Source organism: Nothobranchius furzeri, chromosome 10 (assembly GCF_043380555.1).
Source record: "Nothobranchius furzeri strain GRZ-AD chromosome 10, NfurGRZ-RIMD1, whole genome shotgun sequence".
In the NCBI taxonomy this organism is placed as follows: domain Eukaryota; kingdom Metazoa; phylum Chordata; class Actinopteri; order Cyprinodontiformes; family Nothobranchiidae; genus Nothobranchius; species Nothobranchius furzeri.
In genome coordinates this window covers 59,465,450-59,492,239 of record NC_091750.1, presented here as the reverse complement: position 1 = coordinate 59,492,239, position 26,790 = coordinate 59,465,450, and the positions used below count along the sequence as shown (strand labels likewise).

The 26,790-nt window shown below is 42.5% G+C and overlaps 1 protein-coding gene and 2 long non-coding RNA genes across 3 annotated transcripts in view; 2 read left to right on the top strand and 1 right to left on the bottom strand.

Annotated features, from left to right (window-relative positions):
- The first annotated feature begins 3,841 nt into the window (after nt 1–3,841).
- Nucleotides 3,842–26,790, top strand: part of fstl4 (follistatin-like 4) — a 251,981-nt gene continuing 229,032 nt past the window's right edge. Inside the window, exon 1 of the mRNA XM_054730744.2 lies at nt 3,842–3,976. The gene's annotated coding sequence lies outside the window, so the exon portion shown is untranslated. The remainder of the gene's footprint in view (nt 3,977–26,790) is intronic.
- LOC139072116 (uncharacterized) lies at nt 18,774–22,322 on the top strand. Its single transcript, XR_011521724.1, has 3 exons — nt 18,774–19,290; nt 19,941–20,113; nt 20,199–22,322. It is a non-coding gene; the product is annotated as an uncharacterized lncRNA (long non-coding RNA).
- LOC139072117 (uncharacterized) lies at nt 22,502–26,744 on the bottom strand. The gene is made up of 2 exons (XR_011521725.1): nt 24,140–26,744; nt 22,502–23,416 (listed from the first exon to the last, which is right to left on the bottom strand). It is a non-coding gene; the product is annotated as an uncharacterized lncRNA (long non-coding RNA).

The following is a 26,790-nucleotide window of genomic DNA, read 5'->3' as shown; positions in this document are numbered from 1 at the left end:
TGCCTTGAGACAACTCTTGTCGTGATTTGGCGCTATATAAATAAACTTGAATTTAGTTTAAATGAAAACCAGAACTGAGGTTTGTCTTTTAAGCAGTTCTGTGACATGCACAAGGCGTGAATGCCCTTACACATTTTAAACGGGGCAGTTTGTGGCTCAGATACTGTAATAGCATTACAGGCGAGCCAAAGTTTTTGACATTAAGTTGGACTTCTCCACCCAATAACAGATTAAATTTCTCAAAGTTGACTTTAACTTGACAGATGTATTGAACGTCTGGACCGTGGTCATTAGCTTATCTGATAAACAGTTCACATAATCAAATGTACTTTAGCTTTGCTCAGAGTAAACTGCACAACCAATTCATTTGCAGTTGTTGGAAAACCACCCCATAAACACTGAATAAAGACAAAGAGGCTTTTAAACAAAATATTCACAATTAAGTTCAACACCCTTCTTACACTTGACCTCTTGACCTTTACGGCTGCTACAAGATCAGAGATAATTAATAACGGACACAAGGAGGGACTAAAAGCAAGCAAAACTGCCAAGTGTGCAATTGAAAATATCTTGGGGGAATTATAAAATGTGAGAAGATCGAGCCTCAGCATTACACTGTATCTAAGACCATGAGATTGCGCCACAATAAGGAATCATACTCATTAACAAAAAAGATAATAGTGACACATGTTTTGGGAAATGTTGTCCAAGCACAAAATATCTATATACATCCACAGATTCAGCTTGAAATCTCAATGTGCAAAGGCAGCCTTGTGTCTTCTGGGCTTAGGGGAGGTTTAGGATGGGCGATCGTGATGTGAAATGTGTCTTGTGGTCAATCTAATCAGCATTTTTTATATTTTTGTATGAAGAAATGGACCAGACGCTAATGTGCAACATGTCCAAAACGGATGGTGCGTGGTGGTATCGGGTCATTTTAGTGGCCTTGTGGGATAATTTACTCCTCTGGGATGGAAGCCTTAATGCAAAAAAAAAAAAAAAAAAAAAAAAAACAAACTTAAAATACACACACACACACACACACACACACATATATATATATATATATATATATATATATATATATATATATATATATATATATATATATATATATATATATATGTATGTATGTATGTATATATATATATATATATATATATATATATATATATATATGTATGTATGTATGTATATATGTCTATATGTATATATATATATATCTATATATACATACATATTGGAGTTTCTTCTGCTGCCTTCAAGACACTTTTTTTCCACTCCAGAGACTTTTACACATTTATCATGAAGACAATTTCTAAATCATATTCCACAAACACGTTTCCATTGCTGTAAGGGATGTTAGCAGCAAACCCCTAAATAAGTAAAGTTGCATATTGATACTCTTTAGGTTTGAAAAGAAAATCATCTCAATAAGGTTAGACATCAAAGCTGACAAAGAGAATATATCTATTTCAATATTAATTGTTTTAATATCAAAACTGTATTTTTCTCTCTTTTTTATTTGTAATGATCATTTCCCTTATCTTTAGATGTTATTTTTGCTTTCCCCAAACTCACTTTTTGTGATTGTCTTGATAAATATTACATTGACCATGAATGTTTTATTGCGACATGCAATTTTGATGCAGGTGCCACCATACTAGTCTTTTAGAATATAGTAGACCAAATGCACTTTTTCCTTTTGCTTGTCTTTTTACATGAATGTTGTCCAGAGGACACGATCATTCATCCCCATCAATTTGCACAAATGTATAACTTTATTTGTCAGAATTTTTAATTGAATATATAAACTCAAATATACAAAACGTGCATGTTGTAACACCCAGCAATGGTCAGTTTCTAGGTACAGTTTGACCATTCAACATCTGGTCAAAAAGGAGACACAAGACTGCATGTGTCCCCTTTAAATTGGCCTGCCTTCATCCCATCAGCTGGATCTCAGAGTCTCTGCAGCTCTGAACAGATAACGAAATGTCAACAACAACATTCTCTCCTCAAGGTCCAATCTTTCAGGTCTTCATGCCTCCATATGAGAGACACTCCAGCTCAGATTAGTTGGTATATCAAGAATGATTTCCTAAATCAATACGAACTTCTTCTACACATTATATGCTAGATAATCATTAAATAAATGTTTGTGTATTGCTACTTATAATAATTATGATATAATGAAATGTTTCAAATAATCTGTGCTCAATGGTTGGAGTTTGAAATGAATGTTATGTTGTTTATATGGCAAGGTCATCACCATTTGCACTCACACAAGAACAAGTAAGGTTAAGTTAAACTCTGACACACAAATAGTCTTTTACCCCAGTCAGAGCCTCCGTTTCAAAGAAGCCGTGTTTCTGAGTTTCTTGGTAACATTTCTCAAAATAGTCAACCTCTGGTTGGCTACACAAATCATAACATGAGATCCTTAAAACTGGATCACGCTGGGTGTTCTCTTAGTTCTAGAGAAAGTTTCAGACCGGCCAGCTGAAACAACACATCTTTAACCCATCAAAGATTTTGACACGTCGTCAAATTCTTTTTGCACCTGGGAAGCTGATACCGCAACAGTTCCTGCAGAATGAGCTGATATTGTTTAGACTCCTTCAGAGTCCCAGACGCGCGGTTCCATCTGTCTGTCGTGACCTGAGACATCTCTGGACTGGAGAAGTCGGTGCTGTGGTCAATCTACTGGACCTTCGGTGCCAGAGGTCATCCGACCTCACTGACCTTCAGATCCACCAAGAGGGTCTCTGAAACGGGTGAAGTAGACACACAGATAGCGTCTGATGTGCTTTTGATAATAACCACCTTCGTAGCTTAGAGCAAACCAAATTCTTTTACATCCAGAACTCAGCTCTCCTAGATAAGGAAGTTCTGACTAACACCGCATTCACACATAGGTTTCATACATCACATCTAGTTCCATCCATCACAGTAAAATGTTAGTTAACTTGTCATGTTTTAATTGTTGGTAAAATAAATTCTTACTTTTATAAACCTGACTGTTTTCTGAATCAAAACGAAGTGTGTACAATCCCCTAATAAATGAAGAATCCTAGAATCTTCTGATAAACACAGTAAAGACCAAGCAGGGTTGATATTCCATATTTATATAGAGTATCACAGCTTATTGGTCATAAGAAGAGGTAATATATATTGGGCTCTTTAATCACTCAGTTTGCCAAACCCTACAATGTTTAATTGTTTTATCACAGTTTCTCTTCACTTAATTGGTTAAAAATAAATGTTTGCACAAAAACATTAGTTTTGTTCTGTTTTATTCTGACGATTGAGTTTTTTTTTCTTTACCCACAAATATAAACCGTTTCTGAACGATTTTTGAAACATTACTCAACAGCAGTAAAGGTTTTTAGCATGTGTGGAACACGTTAGTATTTTATCTCTAAACGTTGTTTGATCTCTTAAGTGCAAGTTTCCTTGCTTCATCGGGTAAACTTTAAAAATGCTCAGCTTATATATCTAACCAAATCCAAATGAAACAAAACCCAATAATTTGTTCATGATTTTTATTTTTTGTTTCCCTTCTTATTTAACCTTCCTTTGACCTGGCTTCTATCCCTGTTGTTGCCAAAGCGCCCACACGCACAGGCGTTTCTTTTCAGTGCGATGAATCTGCAGATGCGTCTGCGGAGCGCCTTTTTTCACGGATATTGGCGTGCAGCAGCTGACGTCAGGAGCGGAGCGCAGCGAGAGGAGCTGAAATAGGGCAGAGCAGGAGCGGAGCTCGGAGAGGGTACCAGCCACCAGGAGCCAGAGGATGCTGAGCTGCTGCTGCTGCTAAGAGTTGGGGACGTCGCTTCTGTTCCTGCCAAGAATTACCCTGCGCCCTTCTAGGGAGTGGAGAGGTGGAACCACAGAGTTGCTGCGCGGACGTCTGTGACATATTTGCACGAATTCCCATCTTCCTGTTCTCTTGTCTCAGGAGATCACAGGTAAGGTGTGTTTACAAACGCAGGGTGAGAGCTAATTTAATGGTTTTCTTTCTTATCAAGTTTCTGTGCGCATGGCACTGCGTTGCACGTTTCCTGCAGACTGTTGGGACTGTGGCTTTAATTTTATTTTGAAGAGATTGCTTTTTACCAGACAGCTCCGTAGAAGAGTGAGGTGCAGCCTTATAGCGCAGGGCGATGTCAGACGGTGCTTAACTCCACTGTGGATTTTGGTTTGGTCTGGTGCAAAACCAGGATGATTGACCGGATCTTTTCCACAAACCTGATCTAAATGTCTCTGGATGCGCCAGAACTTAATGATAACTCCGGACACTCTTGCGTGGATTCCCGTTCGCACCCAACTCTCCTGCACATCCCGTCATTTGGCTAGACCTAATCTATTTACAATCAGTCCCCGCGCGCGCTTTGGCTCAGCTGCATCCAAACAAACTATTAAAAGCACAAAGAGAGGGCTTCCTTAACAAGATCTACTTGTCTGATTGTGTTAAATGAGCTGCTCCGGTGCGCTGTTATGGGAAAATCCTTTTTTCAGTGTCACCAGAGACCCCGGTGCAGCAGCAGCGGAGCGTCCGTGACCGCCAGCGAAGTGGGAGACGAGCGGCTGCTGAGCGCCTCGCTGTCAAGTCTAGACCAGGAGCTCTCCGTGGTCCTGAAAACGTTCCAGCCTCCCCTCTCCACCTGAAACCTGCAGCAGATCCTTTACCTAAAAACAAATTCACCTCATATTAGTCATCTATCAGCTCAAAGCACGCGCGCATATGCACGTGCAGGATCAATATCACTCTAACCAGCAGCCACGGCTTGTTTCAGCAACAAACAGCCGTTCAGAGCGCGGAATCACTTTGCAGTAAATGTATAGATGCTGACTCAGCAACGTAGAAGGAAAAGAACACCGTCAAAGCAGCACGAGAGCCGAGATGGAGCCACTTTCTAATCACCCATGATTAAACAAGTCATGCTCCCCGGGGTCGGCTGGAGAATTAATGATGTCAGCCGGAATAGTGACTCAGTCAGGCACACTGTAGTTTGCAATCTGCTGCGTGACTTATTAGCTGTCTTACAGAGAGTCATTACAGAGTCCGGCAGATTATGGCTGGTTGTTGCTTCAGAGACAGCTTAATAGTGGGATGACTCACACTTTCACACACACACATGCATGCACACACACACATGTACACAAACAGTGCAACATTCCAGTCATTAGAGCTGAATTAGGCTTCTGCAGAGCTCAACTGATATCCAATTAAACTCTGCAGAAGCAGCTTTAAGCAGCATATGTGCATAATTGTTGAGAACATGTGGCATATCTCACAGATATTATTTTTAGTAAAGTAGAGGACGGGTAAAGTTGTTTAGTCCGCTGTTGTGCAGGTAGGTTTGGTCTGGTAGCAGGACTGCAGACTGCAGTTTGGTATGTCACTAAGACATTGACCTTTTCAGTGACTGTTACAAAACAAAATCTGCAGTCAGCTTTCCTTCTCTGATAAATGAATATATAATGCAAGTTATATTGTTGTTTTCATAACAAACAATTAGATTTGGAGTTGGTGTTGATGTGCAGATAGTTTCTACAGCTGTAGTTATCAAATGTGACCCAGGGATTGGAGTTTTACCTCCCATTTTGGTTTGAAATCAGTTTGACACAATAAATAGTAACGTTGGGCAAGAAAAAGTCTTCAGCTAGAGTTCAGACCTGAGAGCAATTAGAAGTTCAGAATTCAGTGTTTCCTGCTTCAGGACATTTCAACACGTTTCATTTCATTTTGAGGTCCATCTCTTGGTCTGATCGCACAAAAAAGAAAGAATATGAAAAAAAAAACCTCTCTGCAATCACCTGAAATACTTTGATTTGTTTTATAATATTAGTCTTTTGGACATAACATTGGTCCCTGCTGCACCAAAAAGAAATGTGAAGGATCTCAATCAGATTTTTCAAACATTTTAATAAGAATCAGATAAACAGCGTCTCGACACTAGCGCCCCTGCAACACAATGTTTTATTCTGGTCTGCTTAGACCACTTTTTCTTAACAACACTTGATATATTTTAATTAATTTTCAACTTTTCTTTTTTAAAACAAATATTTAAAACGTTTTTGGTGTTTTTGATCCCACAAAACTAGAGGAAATTAAAAATGTAAACCAATTCAACTAAGTTTATTTATGTAGCACCAAATCACGACAATAGTCATCTCCAGGCACTTTACTAAGTAAAATTTATTTGAGGAATAATTAAACTCGATGTGCTAATAAACTGTAGTTGCTCCTGAAGGACACAAGTAGTCCCGCAACTTGTTGGCAGTTTTTTTCTTGCTTTTGCTTTCTACAATGTAGAAAATCCTAGGTGCCTTCTGAATCACACAGATCTTTTCAGCGATGCAAGCTTAATATTCTGTTAGATCAAGGTTTAATTTTACTTTTAGGTGATGTTTTCCAAGTTTCTCACAAATATACTGAGCTACAGGCTACTCAAAAACAAAAAAGACAAAACCATGTGCTAAGCTAAATCTCAGTCTTATGAGCTGCCGCTACCACTGTGTGCTCACTCTGATGAGCCTGACATGTTTTAAATTAGGCTGGTGACAATGTGGATTCCACAAGGGGACAATGATCCTCCAACTTACTCACATAAGAATAAATTTATCTCAGACTGAATCCACGATAATGGAAGGCTTTTAATAGGAATGACACTCAGACCAATTAGAATGGTACATTGTTTTGTTTTCACCCACATGCCCGTTACTCTTGGCTCTGCTTTTAAGACCCGTATCACCTCCAACTCAGTTCACTTGAAATTCTGATCAGTAATGTTGAACTTCTAGCAATGACCTTTACTGCTGCATCCCATATGAGCTCAGAGCATCAGCGGTGTGGCTCTGACCAAACAGAGCTTCCTCCTCGGCCCAAAAGAGTCCGTGGAGAGCAGGGAGTGTGTGGAGAGGTTACAGAAAGGTCACCTATCTTATCGGTTTTCAGCATTGACTTCAGTCGGCCATCTGCCAGCCCCGTTTTTATTTTTCCCCGTTTTTATTTTCCTGCTTAGAACTCCCAAACAGGAATTTTGTTATTAACAAATTAGATTCTAACTCAAAGTTAGTGCACATTTATTAAAAGCTGAACCATTGTAATTTATTACCAATGCGACTGAAAATCTAACTTTGAATTCATGTTTGATCGTGTTTTTAAAACACACTAAACTATAAAAAAAGCTTTGGAAATGCTTAATTGTTCCCCAAACAATTATGAAGTAATCTAATTGGTTATTACTTATCTTTTATTATTGCAACATCTCGATTCACTGGGTTGGAACTTCGATCACTTAGAAACATAAAATTGCACTTTTTTAAAATCACAATAAGTTGGTACAAAGGACCCAAATTGAATTTAAAATGAAGTCATTTGGGTCGTTTGACATCATTTTAAACCACTTTCAACAGTTGTGCAAGTTATCTTGCAACGTTTTAGATGCTCTGTTTCTTAATTTTGTCTCAATTAGATTACCGTATTTTCCGCACCATAAGGCTCTACTAAAAACCTTTGATCTTCCCCTGAACCGGCAGTGCGCCTTTTAATATGGGTGCGCATTTTATACATGTATTAAGGTAACTCTGGCCCAGCTCGGTACCCCCCAGCGCCGTCCTTATCACCCTCACCAAATAAAGGTGTGGCACTGCTCCACACAGCTATACCAGTAGCCAGCCATGGCACCAGCAAAGAGACATGCTTACGAGGAAGAGTTCAAGCTCAAAGCTATCGCTCACGCTGTTGAGCATGGAAACAGAGCAGCAGCGAGAGAATACAAGATTAACGAGTCGATGGTCCGCAAGTGGAGAAAGCTGGAAGACCAGCTGCTGCAGGTGAAGAAAACACAACGTAGCTTCAGAGGGAACAAGGCAAGATGGTCGCTGCTTGAAGACCGAGTTGAGCAGTGGGTAGCAGAGCAGCAAACGGGGAGCAGAAGTGTCTCCACCATCTCCATTCGTCTCAGAGCTGCAGCATTAGCACGAGAGATGGACATTGCGGACTTCATGAGAGGCCCTTCCAGGTGTTTTCGCTTCATGTGGAGGCAAGCGCTTTCTATCCATACCAGAGCTACTGTCTCGCAGCAGCTACCCACCGACTACGTTAAGAAGCTAGAGTTGTTCCGCTCCTATTGCACGAAGAAGATCGCAGACAAAAACATCTAGCCCCAGCACATCACCAACATGGACGAGGTCCGGCTTACCTTCGACATCCCGGTGAACCAGACCATGGAGAAAATGGGGACTCCAGCCGCTGGACATCGGGGTGAACCAGTCCTTCAAAGCGAAAGTCCCAGCAGCGTGGGAGCGCTGGATGACTGATGGTGAACACACGTTCACCAAGACGAGCAGGCAGCGCCGAGCGACTTATGCCACCATCTGTGAGTGGGTCGCTGACGCCTGGGCCAACGTTTCCGTCCAGACTGTTGTTCGAGCTTTCACCAAGGCCGGGATCACAACGGGAGAGCCGAGCAACGACATTGACATTGACTTTGACGGCGATGAGCCGGGCGCGTCGGAGCCGAGCGCGCTGGGTTCAGTGCTGGGTCAGCTTTTCATGTCAGACACAGAGGATGAGGATGTTTAGGGATTTTAAATATGTTTATATTAAACATAAGCAAACAGTTGTGTTGCTGCTGTCTGAATGTGCAACTTTGCTTCAGCCGTGTCTGCATGTAAAAATGGGACTTTTGTTTGTTAAACAGCCATACGTCTGATTGTTCATTCTGTCCCGCAGTGGTAAGAGGGGCTTAGCGCTGCGTTCAGTCAGTCATGTTGTTACCAGAGTTTAAATCTTCATTCTTGCTGCTAAAAGCACCCGTGCATTAAATTGGGACATTTATGTTACTTTAATAATGAGAAATTTATTTTTTAGTATAGATAATGAGTGGAGTAACATTTGACTTTGATCTAATTGCCCAATTTGCCTTAATTGTGCCGACCGGGACTCTCGTTTGCCTTGCTGGGTGCGTGTTTTGATCCAGTGAGCCTTTTGTGTAGAAAAAATCTTTAACTAGGACGCTGATTGGCTGTGCGCCGTATAATCAGCGCCTTTTGGTGCGGAAAATACGGCACAATATCCCCCCTTTCAAAGTTGGCAGTTTAAGTAATTTAGAAACCACTTCCAAGAAAACGCATTTTTTTAGTTAATTAGTGTAATTTCACAATACTGCCCTGTGTCACATTCATTTGGCTTTCGGCTTTAATCTTACCATGAGGACAGTGTGTTCGTCTGTTTAAAAAAGTCAGAATTGTTTGGTCATTTTCTGCCACGCGCTCATTAGAGTAGTCATAACAGCTTTTTTCTCAGTACAGATGACACCGTTACACCAGTGGGTCTTTTGGGGATAACATTGAACAGGAAGGCCTTGTCCATGGCGTGGGTGGGGTGGAGCTTAAAGAAGATGAGAGAACTTGTTGGGAGTTTGTAGAGCTGTGTCTTTGTATCATTTTTTGCAGCTTTTTGCTGTATAAATCAAGCAAACTGGAACTACTGAGTCATGGTCATTTTTAGAGTGTATTTGGGGACATGTTAGAGCAGGGGTGGCCAATCCTGGCCCTCAAGGTCCGCCATCCAGCAGGTTTTAGTTGTCTCTCTGCTTAAACACACCTGGTTTGAATCTGCTGCTGATTAGCAGGCTGCTGCAGAGCGAGGAATCAGGTGTAGTGGAGCAGATAAACAACTAAAACATGCTGGATAGCGGCCCTTGGGGACCAGGATTGCCCACCCCTGTGTTTGAGTGTGTCTGGCTCAGGCCTCCCTGAAAGTAAAAGCCAGGGAGCAAGTTCTGTTAACTGAAGGAGATTCGCGAGAATGTGGACTTAAAATCTTAAAATTTACAATCCGTTGCCAACGGTTACAGCCCATATTAAAGAACTAAACTAGTATGACAGCCTCTCGAGGTGAGCAATGCAGTGAGAAGACAAAAACATCAAATCAAACAAATTTGGTGCATAGGAAAAACTGAATTTGCTCAACGGTATTCCACAAAAGCCGCTGCTAATGAGAATAAAGTGCTGAATGATAATAGTTTGTTGTAACAGAAGAATCTGTAGCACCACTGCATGCCTTTCGGGTTTCTGCAGCCATGCTGAGGGCTCCAAACAACACAGCCGTCTGCAGGCTTGAGCCTGGTTCCTTCTCAGTGAGCCATGATTAAATATACAAACCACAGAGTATTTCCCATGAAGCAGCTTTTCCCCCTCATTATTCGTTAGCACTTTTTGGCTATTGTTTAATTAGCAGATGCAGTTGTGTTGGTCGAGCAGGTCACCCTGTTGCGGTGCCGCATCTGTCCCCCTGATATCCTGTTTGCTCTCGCCGCTCTGTCATACAGCCCGCAGGGGATTTATGGATTTAACAAGCCGCCGTCTGTTTGTGTCTCTTTCAGACATACCTGACAAGCACAATGTGGCTTTTTAACACCCAAGGGCTGCCAATCTGATTATGGAAACTGTTGGATAGAAAACCTTAAGTATCAGAAAAGCAAATTGTTACAAGGAAAGAATAAAAACCTGAAGAAGAAGAAGCCCATGTTCCTTCCATTTGTCTCACTTGTCTCCAGATTGGGTCTTATTGCTACCTAACAGCCTGGAACTCCGTCTCTGTGGAGAATAGGGAGGAAGTGGTGGAGAGGGAGCGTCAGCAGACAATGGTTCATTTGGATGCAGAAGAAGCACAGCTGATTAGAATATGTGGAGTTAAAGTGATGCAGCCTGCATAAAATTCAATTTAAGAGTCATTTTGGGGAAACATATGCATTTTACTTGTGTCTACATGTTTATTATGATAAGTCCTATTTGTAGTTTTTACTCAGCAAAATGAATGTATTCCCTCAACTATGGCAAATTATTCGGTCACGCATTCTAAGTGTTAAACAGGCTTTTTTTTCATTGTTCTTCTAGTCATTGGTCGTACTTGTGGTTGTTTTCTTTGTTTATTTTTCCTTACTTTATTTCTCACAAAACTAAAATGAAAGTGTTGCTACAGACGAGTATTATCTGAAAATCCAATATGTTATTTGGCTTCTCCATGTTTCATCATTACAGCGAGTCTCTGAGCACAAGGCAGGTCATTTATAGTCCACTCCTTTTATATTTTAACTTGTGCTGAAATGGTTACAGGTGCATAACAGTGAGACACAGTTGCACCTAAATCTAAATAAATCCACCATGATTTATCTATTTGATTAGATTTTGATAGAGATCATTCAGATGTTTCACAAATATAAACAAGGTTTTAGATCAATACACCAATTTTTATTGCATGCTATTTGAGAAGTCAAATTATAAAAAACAAATACTTTTTTGGATCAATTAATATAAAGTATCAAAACACAATTTGATCACTCTACCACTCTTAGCTGTTTTTATAGATTTATAGATTTTAAAGATTTGTGGCACAAGGCTGTTTTGTTTGCTGTAGACTGGATTTGTGTGATTATTCATCTTTAAAAATGAATTACAGAGCATTTGAGCTGACCCCATGTAAATATCTGAAGCTGTTATAGCAAATCTATAGAACAAGCTAGGTTTTGAATGCTAACACGGTCACGGAACACTCACCCCTCATCTCGGGAATCGTCCCCGAGACGTTGCTGCTGGAACTTGAATCCTGCGAGGATACGAAAGAGTGCTAAAACACCAGTCACCATTTTCTAGATCTGAATGTCTTTTGTTGTCTGTGACTTCAAATCGTGTTTTTCTTTTTGGGACTCTGGTAGTTTGTTCTAAAGTTGAAGTGGTAGCAGCCGGCTGTTTCTCCTTCTCTGATGCTATTGAGTGGAGAACCTCTCACACCGTTGGTGTTCTGTTGCTAAATGTGCAATTGTGTGATGAATAGAAGACCCAGGGAAGTGCAGCGGTTCAGTGAAACAGACAACTGGATGGTACAAAGAGCTCTGGGAGTTGACGTCACTTCTCCCGGCATGCAACAGTTAAAATTGAACGGCACCATCTTGGCAGGCAGTAGCCCGCAGCTAGGCTAGTTGTTATTGTCAGAAAACTCAAACGGGAAATATGGTAGATTCCTGTTGTGCCCCAGGATGCCAGAACGAGATAAGGGAAGAGCATTCTACAAGATTCCCCAAGATCCGGAATGCCGCAAACGTTGGATCATCGCAATGAAGCGTGTTAGCCTCCAGGCTAAAATGAAACTGTGGGATCCAGAGAGTAAAGGTTTTTGCTTATGCAGCAGCCACTTCATATCAGGTACTCAAACCAAAGTTTCCTCAACTGTATATGGTATTTATTTTAAGTGTTCTTATTACGATTCTTAGTGGGCTTCCTAAACTTATTTTAGCGTGGCTTTTTCTGTCTTATTACTCGTAGCAAAGAGTAAACATCACGTAAAACGTTGCCTCGTGATTTCTGCATGCTGTCGTTTACGTGTCTTATGATCACAGTAATTAACCAGCTAAGCTGTATTTAATTTTTAAGCAATGGTTGATCAATTGTCAGATCACACATAAAAAGCACACAACGTTTCACGCAGACATAACCTTGCAACGGGCTGTTGCTAATGGTAACAAAAATATCCACTTACCCTCCCGGTGACAACAGCGCTGTCCTTTGTAGGAAGAATCCAGATCTGGATACCAACAACAAACCCTGATTGAGTCCAATTGTATCCCTCCAGGCTGTTATATGCTCTTAGCGATGCTCCGGAGTAGGATGAGGGAAAATTAACAAGGAAATTATAAATGTCAGGGTATCTCAAATCTGGTAAGAGGTCCGCTCCGACAGTTTCTGACATTTTGAAAAGTATCCCAGGGGCATGGTAAGGGTCGGACATGTTTAGTCTATTTAATTTCTGACTATATAAAACAATTTCTTCAGTTTTAAAGTGTGAAGTAAACTCCGACGGAGTAAAATCCAAGCCGATCCCGTTCATTTTGTTTACCTTTGTTGCCTGCCAACATGGCGTCTACTCTCTGAGAGTCATGTGACGCCTGAAGCTCCATAGTTGCTGTCAGTCCAAAACGTTTTATTAGCCAAAGTTGTTAGACAGATGCAAGAGAGCCACTTCATTAATTTTTTTGTTTTGTTTTATTGCCCTAATATATTTATAGCTATACTATGTTAGAACGTGGTTAAGAGGCCTGAAAAAAAGTTTTTAGCTGATTTGTTTTACAAATTTGCCATTGTAGCTGTAATGTAAAATTTGTAATTTTCAACGTGCATTTTATTTTTGCTGAGGAAATGTAACGATTTATGTTGCCTATAAAATGTTATCCCTGTATCTTCCCATCCCATGGGATGACAAATGGAAATTAGCCTTTTACTATAATCTGACATGTTTACAAACATGTGTGTCATGTTTGTTTCATTAGCTTGTACTGTCCCAATCAAATATACATAAAATAAAAAAATAACATAGGTCAATCCTAAAAAAGTCTGTAAAGGAACAGCAGGAGTTTCTTAGGAGTCGCGTTTGAACCTGCGTTTCAGTAGATCTCATAAATGATCATTTTTTTAAATTTATCTTCGTCTTCGTCTTCGTCTTCCTCCGCTTATCCGGGTCCGGGTCGCGGGGGCAGCATCCCAATTAGGGAGCTCCAGGCCGTCCTCTCCCCGGCCTTGTCCACCAGCTCCTCCGGCAGGACCCCAAGGCGTTCCCGGACCAGATTGGAGATGTAACCTCTCCAACGTGTCCTGGGTCGACCCGGGGGCCTTCTGCCGGCAGGACATGCCCGAAACACCTCCCCGGGGAGGCGTCCAGGAGGCATCCTGACCAGATGCCCCCCGAAACACCTCCCCGGGGAGGCGTCCAGGAGGCATCCTGACCAGATGCCCAAACCACCTCAACTGGCTCCTTTCGATCCGGAGGAGCAGCGGTTCTACTCCGAGTCCCTCCCGAATGTCCGAGCTCCTCACCCTATCTCTAAGGCTGAGCCCGGCCACCCTACGGAGGAAACTCATTTCGGCCGCTTGTATCCGCGATCTCGTTCTTTCGGTCATTACCCAAAGCTCATGACCATAGGTGAGGATTGGGACGTAGATCGACCGGTAAATCGAGAGCCTGGCTTTCTGGCTCAGCTCCCTCTTCCCCACGACAGATCGGCTCAGCGTCCGCATCACTGCAGACGCCGAACCAATCCGCCTGTCGATCTCCCGATCCCTCCTACCCTCACTCGTGAACAAGACCCCGAGATACTTAAACTCCTCCACTTGAGGTAGGACCTCTCCCCCGGCCTGGAGTTGGAAAGCCACCCTTTTCCGGTCGAGAACCATGGTCTCAGATTTGGAGGTGCTGATCCTCATCCCAGCCGCTTCACATTCGGCCGCGAACCTACCCAGCAAGAGCTGAAGGTCAGAGCTGGATGAAGCTAGGAGGACCACATCATCCGCAAAAAGCAGAGACGAGATTCTCCTGCCACCAAACTCGACACACTCCACACCACGGCTGCGTCTAGAAATTCTGTCCATAAAAGTGATGAACAGAACCGGTGACAAAGGGCAGCCCTGGCGGAGTCCAACCCTCACTTGGAACAGGTCCGACTTACTACCGGCTATGCGGACCAAACTCACGCTCCTCTGGTAAAGGGACTGAATGGCCCTTAACAGAAAGCCACCCACCCCATACTCCTGGAGCGTCCCCCACAGGGTGCCCCTGGGGACACGGTCATAAGCCTTCTCCAAATCCACAAAGCACATGTGGATTGGTTGGGCAAACTCCCATGCCCCCTCCATCACCCTTGCAAGGGTATAGAGCTGGTCCACAATTCCACGGCCAGGACGAAAACCACATTGCTCCTCCTCTATCTGAGATTCAACTATCGATTGGACCCTCCTCTCCAGTACCTTGGCGTAGACCTTTCCAGGGAGGCTGAGGAGTGTGATCCCCCTATAGTTGGAACACACCCTCAGGTCACCCTTCTTAAAGATGGGGACCACCACCCCGGTCTGCCACTCCCTAGGAACTGCCAACAATGACCACGCAATGTTGTAGAGACGTGTCAACCATGACAGCCCTACAACATCCATAGCCTTGAGATACCCAGGACGAACCTCATCCGCCCCCGGGGCTCCGCCGCTGTGTAGTTGTTTGACTACCTCAGCAACTTCTGCCCCCGAGATCGGCCAGTCCATCCCCAGGCCTCCCAGCTCTGGTTCCTCCTCGGAATGCGCATTGGTGGGATTGAGGAGCTCCTCAAAGTATTCCTTCCACCGTCCGACTATAGCCTCAGTTGACGTCAGCAGCTCCCCATCCCCACTGTAAACAGTGTGAGCGAGTTGCTGCCTTCCTCTTCTGAGGCGCCGGACAGTTTGCCAGAACCTCTTTGGAGCCGATCGATAGTCTTTCTCCATGGCCTCACCAAACTCCTCCCACGCCCGAGATTTTGCCTCGGCAACTGCCACTGCTGCGCCCCGCTTGGCTATCCGGTACCTGTCTGCTGCCTCCGGAGACCCACAGACCAGCCACGCCCTGTAGGCCTCCTTCTTCAGCCTGACGGCTCCCCGAACCTCTGGTGTCCACCAGCGGGTACGGGGGTTGCCACCACGACTGGCACCGGCCACCTTACGACCACAGCTAGCAACAGCCGCCTCGACAATCGCAGAGTGGAACAAGGCCCACTCGGACTCAATGTCCCCCACTGCTCTCGGGACGTGATCAAAGCTCTGCCGGAGGTGGGAGTTGAAGACCGTCTTGACAGGTTCTTCTGCCAGGCGTTCCCAGCAGACCCTCACTATGCGTTTGGGTCTGCCAGGTCTACGCGGCATGTTCCCTTGCCATCTGATCCAACTCACCACCAGGTGGTGATCATTTGACAGCTCCGCCCCTCTCTTCACTCGGGTGTCCAAAACATACGGCCGAAGGTCAGATGATACGACTACAAAATCTATCATCGACCTGTGACCTAGGCTGCCCTGGTACCAAGTGTACCGGTGGGCATCCTTATGTTCGAACATGGTGTTCGTTATGGCCTAACTGCGGCTTGCACAGATGTCCAATAACAAAACACCGCTCGAGTTCAGATTAGGTGGGGCGTTCCTCCCAATCACACCCCTCCAGGTCAAGCTGTCATTGCCCACGTGAGCATTGAAGTCCCCCAGCAGGACAATGGAGTCCCCTGATGGAGCACTATCTAGCACTCGTCCCAGGGACTCCAAAAAGGGTGGGTACTCTGAACTGATATTTGGCCCATAAGCACAAACAACAGTCAGGACCCGTTCCCCGACCCGAAGGCGCAAGGAAGCTACCCTCTTGTCCCCCGGGGTAAACCCCAACACACAGGCAGAGAGTCTCGGGGCTAACAAAAAGCCAACCCCAGCCCTCCGCCTCTCACCCGGAGCAACTCCAGCAAAGTAGAGTGTCCAACCCCTCTCCAGGTCTCGGGTTCCAGAGCCAATGCAATGTGTCGAGGTGAGTCCGACTATATCTAGCCGGTACCGCTCAACCTCTGCCACAAGCTCCGGCTCCTTCCCCGCCAGCGAGGTGACGTTCCATGTCCCAAAAACTAGTTTTCTTGTCCGGGGATTGGACCGCCAAGGCTCCCGCCTTGGTCTGCCACCCGATTCGCATTGCACCGGACCCTTCATGTTCCTCCTGCGGGTGGTGGGTCCACAGTTGGACGAGCCCATGTATCCGGTTCGGGCTGGGCCCGGCCGGGCCCCATGGGCGAAAGCCCGGCCACCAGGCGCTCGCTCACGGGCCCCAACCCCAGGCCTGGCTCCAGGGTGGGACCCCGGTAACCCTCCGGGCCGGGTACTCCGACTCTTCGTTTTATCCGCCATGAAAGATCCTTCGAACCGTTCTTTGTCTCACCCTTCACCTAAGACCAATTTGTCATGGGAGACCCTACCAGGGGCACTAAGTGCCCCAGACAACATAGCTCCTAGGATCATTAGGGCACTCAAACTCCTCCACCACGATAAGGTGACGGTTCATTATATTCGACTTTGAAAGTTGCACCAAATTGAAATGTGAAGAGTTTAGCAGGCTTGTCATCAGCTTCTATGGTGTGATATTGTGGTCTGATATTCATTGGGGGGCATCATCACATGGTTTACGTGCAGGTTTTTATGTTCGTCAGCTTTCCAAAACTTCATCTTATACATGACAAATAGTGTACAAATGGCTTTATAGATGTGTTTTTGCATGAAAGTTTACCTTAAAATAACATGTAAAAATATTACTAAAAAAACGAAGAAAACACAGATGGTTTCTCAATATGTAGGCAGATTTCAGGAGTTAATTAAAAGGATCACAGAAAAAAGGTCTAACCATCCAGATGTAAGTATAATAGTTTAAAAATAAGTAATTTGCTAATTAAATATTGGCAGCTTCATAAAATGTAACTATAAAAATGGGGACGCCATATTAGGTTGATGATACCCAGCCCCTATCGCCCCCTGTGGCCAGAATATTCCACTTGCAACTTCAGACTGGTGGGCCGCCCTGTTGGGAGTTAAAAAAATGGAGCTGACATACCTGGCACTGCAGTCTGGTTACATTTCCAGCACGTTTTAGATCATGAACACAGCTGATTTTTTTAATGTAGTGATGAATCACTCCTGTAGACACTAATGAAAGCTAGGGAGATACATTTTGCTTTCGGTTCTACAAAGAGACACTAGGGGGTGCTAAAAACAAGCCAAAACAGATTATTTCACTTTTTAGCTATGAACTGCTTATGGTTGGTTTATGCTTGACGCGTCCGCACGGCTCTGCGTGGAAAAGTTGCGCCATTTTAACAACCACGCCCCTCCACACGGCCCAAGATTTCCACAACGCGCACCTCAGAAAATTTCTAACCACGCGGACGGACGGACGCAGAAAAACATGGCAGACTGGCAAGAACTAGTATGGCAGAGGTTCGTAAATACAGACATTTGTATGATTCAGCTCTCAGAGATCACCGGGATAAACATGTCAATAATTCTTGGAGAGAAATAGCTCGCACTGTCGGAAAAGACGAGGACGCTGTTAAAAATGCTGAAATGCCATGTTGTAAACAGTAAGTTCTACTTCTACTATGGTGTAGTGTTGGATGCATGCCTTAGAGCTCCATGCTGCCCCATTCAGTTTGGGAGAATATTGGCTCACCGCAGAGACGAGCCGCACAAACCATAAATGCTGTGAGTTGTGAAGCGCGTTCCATCCGCGAGCCGCATCACCGCGCGGAAAGTGAATGCGTCAAGCATAAACCAAGCTTTAAACTCATAAAAATCCAACAAGCAGCTATATTTCTTTTATTTTGGTGAGAAAGTTCCCCATCAGAATATCCCAAAATCAACCAAATTTTGATATAAAAATAAACAAACAAGAAACAGAAAAGCTTTAAAGACACATCCACTTCTCACACAGAGTGCTGTGTTGGAAATGTGTGATCATGAAGCACAGCTGGCAGACTGACACCTCTGGTATGAAGGTCAATCTGTTTCAAAAAGCACAAACCTGTAGATCTGTTGCGTGTATTTGTACTACATGATGGGTGCTTGAAAACAGTGTGTGTGTGTGCGTGCAGTACAGTGTGAGGAGCTGTACACCAACACCCGTAAACCTGTAAAGCTAAATATGCACCTGTAAGAAACACTCACATGCATTTGAAATAAAATACAGTTGTGTGTGACATTTTCAACTACAAGTCTGTAAACACAAGTGTACAGATCTGTTTCTGCACACGCTCAACTTTTTTATTACAGTTGCACAGCTTTCCTCTCACACATCTGATTTTTGAAACTATTTTCACGATTAATATGTGTCAAAATGCACAAGTTTGTAAATTTGTTGTCTGATTCCGTTCAACACAATGTGGGCTTGAAGATTGGATGTGAGTGTGTGTACCGTAAAAGGTGAGCTTGAAGTTTTGAGGTGAGTGTCTGTGCATTAAAATGTGAGAAGCTGCACATCAACATGTGTGAAATTGTGAAGATAAATGGTACTTGTAAGAAAAAGTAAATTGTATGTGAAACAAAATAAACTTACATGTAAAATTTTCTTCTGCGACCCAGTAAATACAACTTCTCAAATACGTTTCTGCGCATGCTCAGTTGTTGTTTTACAAGCGCACAACTCTCCTCTCGCGAGTCTGACTTTTGAAACACTTCTGGCAGGTTGTGTGTTGCAAATTGCAGCTGTGTGTATCTGCAGAGGCGAGCGGAGCAGGGGATGAGGGCGAGGGTGGGGGCGGAAGGAGGAGCCACAGAGGGAGGGTTGTCATTGGTCAGCTCTGGTTTCCAGGACAACAGGCTCAACCAATCAGAGTGAGAGCTGCGTTTTTCCCTCGGCTTTCAGTCCGCTGCCGTCTGCAGTTCGCGATGGCTGAACGAGCTGGGGTAAGTACATTTCAAAGGACTTTCTAAACTTATTTTAGTCATTTCCTCGTCTTTTTATTTAAACAAGGTGACACACTAACATAACGTCATGCTATTTATACCATTATTAAGGCCTTATAAGATATTTGTACAAATATGTAGTCTAGCTAAAGTTTATATGAGCTGCTTTGCTAAGTTAGCAGAAACAAAAAACGCCACTGCTAACACTGAAGTCTTGCATTAAGGCCACTGTGTTTGGGTATAATCCCAGGGGTGTTTCTCAATGTCAGGCTTTGAGGACACTGTCCTTCCTTGGTCAAAGAAAACAGTTAAATGGAGCTGACTTGCGTCACGTGACCAGGGCTCCCGTGATGGTCACATGACGTGCGGCAAAGTTATAATTATACTTATAAGTTGTATAATGAGCATTTTACTTTTTAAATTGCGTGTATATTGCTTGAATTACATGTATAAGGGAGTTACTAATTGCTGGCCATCGAAGCTGCAACGATTAGGCAGCACCAACTAACCAACTTCTGATTAAAAAAATAAACATTTTAGATATCAGCCTGATAGTTACAATTAGTTTTTTTAATCACCAGTAAAACAATAAAAAGTAATCATTTGAAACCTTTAACTCTTGTTTCCTTTCTCGGGGATCCTATTTTCAGGCACTGTTTAGACCAGCGGTACTCAGCTGACAGTCTGTGGGCCACGTCCAGCCCGCAGGTTCATTCTTTGTGGCCCTTGGTCCACCAGGACAGGGATGCACTGACATCTGGCCAGGTCAGATGTCTTATCTGTCGTATTCCGATGCCAGGAAAAGGCAGATTGCAATGCTGAGGTATTCATTTCTTAAAACTCAATAAATATGAGCATTTCCTAATTTCACTTTTTAATCATATGCTATTTTATTTTGTCACATTCAGATGGTTCTGGACCACATCACCTGGCCGGATGAAGAAGAGCTGGAGGATGACAGCGAATCTCCTCTTGCTGTGAAATGTTAGATCACAAGCTACTTGCGTAGATTTGTTGAGACAGGTATTTGGCTTTTTTCTGGTTACACTCAAACTACAGCTTTGTTTATAAAGTGCTTTTCAAACAAAAAAATGAAACTCAAGTAGCTTCAGAGGAAGAAAAAAAATGACCCACAGATTGAAAAGACCTGACATATCCCACAAAATTCATTGTCAATTGAAACCCCCTTCCCCGACCCAGTAACACGCATATACACACACACACATACCCACATGCACACACAACACATTAGAGAACATATGCAAACACTGGGCAGAGCTCAGGTGAGTCAGGAAATGCCATCAGGCGAGCCGTCTGACCCAACTCCAGTAGATCCACAGCAGCAGCCAGGGCACCGAGACAGGTCTCACAGAGGAGGGAGGACAAGGGCCCCCACCTACACCCAAGCACTACCTGGAGAGCACCCAGGCCACTGCCGCTTACCACTGGCCCAGAGGCAGAGGGCTCCCACTGAGGAAACGCTGTAAAGTATTAGAATAAGTAAAAGAATGAAATAAAAAGAGGTAATGTATGAATAAGTAGTGACCAATATAATTGTAGAAATAGTAAAACAATATCAAATCATAAATATATAACAAAACTTTCTTAAAATATAAGAAATTTAATCATAAATAATAAGCAGTTAAAAGCTAAGCTAAAAAAGTTCATTCTTCGGCCTGTTCTTAAAGTTTCTCTCTGGTCCTGAGGTCCTCGGGCAGCCTGCTCCAGAGGCAAGGGCCATTATATTGTAAGGACGCCTGACCATTGTTGTTTGTCCTGACATTCGGGATCACAAGGCGATGGCTGCAAGAGGAGTGCAGAGGACGTGAGGGTTTGTATGGTAAAGTCAGTTCAGAAAGGCTAGAAGGGCCAAGACCATTATGACACTTTAAAACCATTACAAAAACCTGAAAATCATTGGAATAAACCTTAAAGTCATAATAGGTTTAAACAGTTGTCTTTCACAAAATGTGTACAATCAAACTATTTTAGAAGCCTTAACCCTCCCACTGTCTTCATGGGTGACCCCACCAGGAAAGACCTCACCCCTGCCACATGGACCTCAAGGGATAAACCATCAACCCTGCTCAGTGGTCAACTTTCCTGGTGGGGTCACCCATGAAGACAGTGGGAGGGTTAAAATGAGTAAAGTGTTTTATATGACACAGCAGATAAGGTGGGTTTGCTACATTCTAAGTATCTTGTGTAAACATGGCACAGAAGATCTTTTATATCTCATTTGTCTTTGCCATTTTTTCTTTTCTTTTTCAGTGTATGAAGAGCAAAGGAAGCAGCTCGTGAAGTTTGGGGTTGGATGGGAGAAACCCATGAAGGATATGAAAGTGGAAATAATGCAGGCAGACCATCCAACCTCATCTAGCTGCTTCCATATTCTATGTCTGCCCTGCCACTACACAACATTTGATGTTTCGCAATCATCTTGAAAGTTGCATAGCAACCAATGTTCATGGTTTTGGATTGATCTAAAGTTTAACGTCATGCTATTTGCCAGTGCTGTTCAGGTTATACCAAACAAATCTTTTTTTTATTTAACCATCAAGTTACAGCTGAAAGTTTCAGGAATATTGAGTTACAAGTAAGGCACAGCTGTGTTATATGATAAATGTTTTATTGTAATTTTACAAGTAGAGAAATCATTTTCAAGATTGCATTTTATACATATGCAACAAACAAAACGTTGCTGCATCCAGGGTCATGACAATAGAACAATATTTTTGTAGCTTAATGCTAAATGTTTTTTCCTGTCACTTGCTTAAGTTCAAGATGTTATTAATATAACTTTTTAAAAACTTAAAACATTTTATTGAATTCACAAATGATTGTAACCTATATTAACACGTTAGACTTGCAGGTTTTTAAATAAAAAAAAACATCAAATTGCAACAAAACTTTCATTATTCTCACAAATTTGGGAATTTCAATATCCAAGAGAATAAGAAAGGGCAGTTAGATTTTTAGTACACACAAGAAGATTACTATAATTTTAACTTAAGAAGGTTTAATTCTTTTAGTTTGCCATCGAAGAATATTAACATGCAAACATTTTCAAATGCTCACGAGTCATTTAATCTGTACTTTCAAGTTCAGATGTGGTAAGAGATAACGGAGATTAAAATAACGTGTTCAGTTAGATAATGGAGACTTATGAAGATCCTTCACAGACATTTTATACAAGTCATTGATGACAAGATGCAAAAAATGAAAGATTTTATTATAGCCAATGGTTTGCATGTAATGCCGTGTGGCTAAATAACTGTCAATCCCAAGATTGACCTCAGTGGATCCACAGCTGCACAGAGTCCAGAATATTCTCCTGGACTTAGCGGGCATTCAACTTCTGGAACTTGAACACTAGAGTTGTGTTCAATGTCGATGAGTCCACTGGATTCCCATTCAATCTGTGGAATGTAAAGCTCCTGCAATAAAATGATTTTGGGCTAAGCACAGAATACGTTCTTCTGACCACACAACGGAGATGGGACATTCAGGAAACCACGCCTGCAGTGTCTAATCTGCGCATAGAGGACCGAACACGCTCCCACTGAAGTCTATATCCTTGTGACTTCAGCAGACCTTTCATCATGGTGACTTGAAAAGCGCTATATAAGTTCAATGCATTATTATTATTATCAATCTATACCCTGCATTTTGGTTTCTGGCATGGATCTGTGACACTAGAGAGTCTAGCTCATCGTGAGTCATGGTGCTGTAAGTTTGGCTCACACTTAAACCCCATTCTTTCACTTGCCTGTGTAATGTAACTCTAGATATCCCCAGCAGCTGTGCAATACACGTGACAGGTAAACCTAAAGAAATGAGGTGTTCTGTGTATTTCTCAGGAATAAGTAGTTTGGGACGACCAATGGCTCCTCTTTCGTGAGCAACAATAATTTGTGCTTTTTTATTTTGACTGCAGGTCTCTGATAAACTTGGGCAAGTGCATTTAAAATGTCCTGAGGGACGTCAAATGGTTTGAGATATCACCCAGAATAACCAGCTCCTGACAACATACAAATTCCAAAAAATCGAGATCTAGAGGAACTCGATCAAGCCAATTAGAGGAACGGTTGTAAAGTCTTTCAAGCAGATAGTTGAGCAGCAGTTCCTGAAAAACAAAAATGAAGGGTTACTAAAAGAGCCATCAAATGCAGATTTTAAATATCACATGTAACAGTTATTATTAATAGGATCCCCGAGAAAGGAAACAAGAGTTAAAGGTTTCAAATGATTACTTTTTATTGTTTTACTGGTGATAAAAAAAAACTAATTGTAACTATCAGGCTGATATCTAAAATGTTTATTTTTTTAATCAGAAGTTGGTTAGTTGGTGCTGCCTAATCGTTGCAGCTTCGATGGCCAGCAATTAGTAACTCCCTTATACATGTAATTCAAGCAATATACACGCAATTTAAAAAGTAAAATGCTCATTATACAACTTATAAGTATAATTATAACTTTGCCGCACGTCATGTGACCATCACGGGAGCCCTGGTCACGTGACGCAAGTCAGCTCCATTTAACTGTTTTCTTTGACCAAGGAAGGACAGTGTCCTCAAAGCCTGACATTGAGAAACACCCCTGGGATTATACCCAAACACAGTGGCCTTAATGCAAGACTTCAGTGTTAGCAGTGGCGTTTTTTGTTTCTGCTAACTTAGCAAAGCAGCTCATATAAACTTTAGCTAGACTACATATTTGTACAAATATCTTATAAGGCCTTAATAATGGTATAAATAGCATGACGTTATGTTAGTGTGTCACCTTGTTTAAATAAAAAGACGAGGAAATGACTAAAATAAGTTTAGAAAGTCCTTTGAAATGTACTTACCCCAGCTCGTTCAGCCATCGCGAACTGCAGACGGCAGCGGACTGAAAGCCGAGGGAAAAACGCAGCTCTCACTCTGATTGGTTGAGCCTGTTGTCCTGGAAACCAGAGCCGACCAATGACAACCCTCCCTCTGTGGCTCCTCCTTCCGCCCCCACCCTCGCCCTCATCCCCTGCTCCGCTCGCCTCTGCAGATACACACAGCTGCAATTTGCAACACACAACCTGCCAGAAGTGTTTCAAAAGTCAGACTCGCGAGAGGAGAGTTGTGCGCTTGTAAAACAACAACTGAGCATGCGCAGAAACGTATTTGAGAAGTTGTATTTACTGGGTCGCAGGAGAAAATTTTACATGTAAGTTTATTTTGTTTCACATACAATTTACTTTTTCTTACAAGTACCATTTATCTTCACAATTTCACACATGTTGATGTGCAGCTTCTCACATTTTAATGCACAGACACTCACCTCAAAACTTCAAGCTCACCTTTTACGGTACACACACTCACATCCAATCTTCAAGCCCACATTGTGTTGTACGGAATCAGACAACAAATTTACAAATTTGTGCATTTTGACACATATTAATCGTGAAAATAGTTTCAAAAATCAGATGTGTGAGAGGAAAGCTGTGCAACTGTAATAAAAAAGTTGAGCGTGTGCAGAAACAGATCTGTACACTTGTGTTTACAGACTTGTAGTTGAAAATGTCACACACAACTGTATTTTATTTCAAACGCATGTGAGTGTTTCTTACAGGTGCATATTTAGCTTTACAGGTTTACGGGTGTTGGTGTACAGCTCCTCACACTGTACTGCACGCACACACACACACTGTTTTCAAGCACCCATCATGTAGTACAAATACACGCAACAGATCTACAGGTTTGTGCTTTTTGAAACAGATTGACCTTCATACTCTGGTCTCGACAGTTTCTCCTCCAACCAGACAGGAGCAAGAATGAAACGCAAGACGAGCGAGCTGAGAAGCCAGATTGGGCAAAGGCAATTCTCTCGGTGGCTCTGTTTCATGCAATACAGACATCTGTCTGAGGAAGGCGTTATTTGAAAGCTAAGTGCAGACACACACACACACACACACACACACACACACACACACACACACACACACACACACACACACACACACACACACACACACACACACAGGTTGATGGCAGAGATTTCAGCAAAGACAAGCAGCAGTTAGAAGCAGCACTTTGACTAATAGTGTGTGGAGAGATTCGTTCCGAAATGGGCCATGCACCATTTGGGGAAAATATGACACTTATTTTCATGTCGTGACTGACAGAAGCCATTTATATTTTACGTTCTGCAACTAACAGGTATGGAGTTAAACAATCTGACATATTGAGTTTCTTTCTTTAATTATTGATCAATTTATTCTGAGTCTCTTAAAAACTGTGCAGCATTTCAGCAAACCTAGCTGAGAGCATGGTGTCTTATAAAAAAGAATTTTACTCAAAGTAGGAGAAATCTCACTGCTTCAGCATTTAGATCTTACTTTTTTCTGTCCCTTCAATCCCTCTTTGTAATATTTTTAAAATACTCAGCAATTTGCAGGTTGGCAGGGAGCACGCTGAGCGGGGAGTGACTGTTGTACTGGAACTGCATGTGTCATTTGTAACTGTGACAGCAAACCTACCTGGAGTTCTGCAGAGCTGGAACCAGGAAGCAGAGGGAAGAAGCTTAAGCAGCCATTTTTTCCCCTACAAAGAGCAGCGAAGAGCGTACTCGACTGCAGACAGTGTCCGTTTCTATGCCAGCTCTGAGTTTTGGTCTCCTGTCCAACAGGCTATCAAAGGATAATATTGATTCCATGCGGTGAAGACGCATCCGTGATTTTTAGGCATTGATTTGACTTCCTCTTTTAGCTTTTAATGGATTTACCACATGTGCTGTTTACTTCAAAATAAGCTATTTTGAAATAGTTGACTAATTGAATTAGATGTTCTTTTGAGAAGGGCGACCTTGTTAATAAATACTATAAATATAAAATAGACTATGAATTCTAATTATTTTTTTATATTTATTACGATTTAAATAGTTTTGGTTGTTTTCTGACAAATTGACATTCTGTTCAGTTGCTTTGGTTTATTTCATTAGTCTGTTTCCTTGTTTAATTATAACACCTGCGCTGCATCTATGCAGGCGACAGAATGTAGGTCTAATTTCTCCCACATTTGAAGCTTAACATCCCACCTAGTTTTTATTTTTCACATGAAAAATGTCCCATTTGTTTAAATCAGTGCAGGGGAGCCCCCAGAAATTTTCGACAGGGGGCCAGTGCACATTAGTGTTGGTCCTTGTGGTAACTTTGCAACCATTTAGCCATTTGCTGTGCTTTTGCACATTCCTTCATTCTTTTTCATAAAGAAAAAAATGTGGATACAACACTTTTACCTCAAACTTCAGAAGTAAAAATGTCAGAGGAAAAAAAATCAGTCATTTCAAAAAAAATTTTTTTAACATTTGTTGTTTTAACCCTTTAGTAAAAATGAATTCACATGTTACTGTCTTAAAAGGGAACTAGGTAGTTTTGGCTTGATCTTACCACCCCCTAGTGTCTGTTTGTAGACGTGAAAGCAAACTCATCTCCTCACTGTGCGTTTGTCTTTCTAATACTTGAATCTA